Source organism: Galeopterus variegatus, unplaced genomic scaffold, assembly GCF_000696425.1.
Source record: "Galeopterus variegatus unplaced genomic scaffold, G_variegatus-3.0.2 Scaffold4329, whole genome shotgun sequence".
NCBI lineage: Eukaryota > Metazoa > Chordata > Mammalia > Dermoptera > Cynocephalidae > Galeopterus > Galeopterus variegatus.
Window position 1 is genome coordinate 22,865 of NW_007730440.1, and position 1,286 is coordinate 24,150.

Consider the following 1,286-nt stretch of genomic DNA (forward strand, 5'->3'; position numbering starts at 1 on the left):
CAACTCCACCCTCTGGGGTTTATGGAGGCGGGGAGGATGGCCTGCCTCTGATGGGAGAGAGTGGACTCCTGCCACACTGAGCTCTCTGATCCTCTCTTTCCCCAGCTGAGAGGGGTTGTTTCTGCCTCCCATGCAGCTTATTACTACTGAACTGGCGCTGAGCTCTTTCCCAACTCAGGAAGAGCTAGTGGCCTCTTCCTACTGATTTAGTTCCCCCAGTGTGGATTCCTCCAAGGCACTGTGTGTCTCCTGTTCAGCCCCCTACTCCAGGGGGTGTACCCCCAGCTCTCAGCTCAGCATCCCCACCATGTGTGGTGTCTGGGAAGCTCAGGAGCACAAACTAGAAGAACCTTTCTCTGCCTGAACACGCTGCTCTGCCCTTTGATTTATACTGGCACATCAGCTTGTCACAGGACCACCTGCCAGACCCCTGAATTCTCCAGCCCCCACTATTTCCAAGAGCCATGACACATACAACTACCTCTGTCGGCCATCTTATTCCCACAATCCCTTGGAATAGGAAGGGGATTTTCCAACACTTCTTCCGGATTGGCTGTGTTGCCTTCCTTACATGACACTGTGGTCTGGACAGCCAAGCCTGGTGCCCGATATAGCTTTTTTCCCTCCCAACATATCTCAACAGTACCTGCCTTTCAAGCCTATTCTGTAATTGAAAAATCCTATTCTGAATGTCAGAATCAGAATGCTAATGTTTTCTTTTCTTTGGCATTGATGCTAGAACAATTTAAATGCCCCCAAGGCAAATGAGCAAAGTAGGTTAAATACAGTAAAGTCCCACATGCACCCACACATGGATATAAACATCAGCCCTATTGTGTGAGTTCGTCTCCCACTCAGTGCTCGAGCTTCACAGGGGTGGGACTTTGTCCCGTTCATTGAGCTGGGCCTCTGCCTAGGCTTGAATCCCAGCTCGACCACCTACCTGGTGACCTTATACAAGTCATTTAGCTCATCGGTGCCTGTTTTTCATGTGTAAAAGGCAGATAAGAGGATTACCTCAAGGGGTTGTTTTGAGGGTTAAATGAGCTAATGCATGGAAAGTGAGTATTCAACAAATGAGAACCATTAATATTATCAGCTCAACACTTGTCCAGAGTAGTTGCTCAATAAATGCTAGTTGAAAGATCACACAGTGAGGCACTGATAAAACATGGGGTGTATATTAGGAGGTTTGATTGTCAGCACAGAAATATGAGTTTAATTGCATTGTATCCTAAAAAGAAGCCTCTGGTAAGGAAAAGCAAGACTGCATACCTGTTGCAATC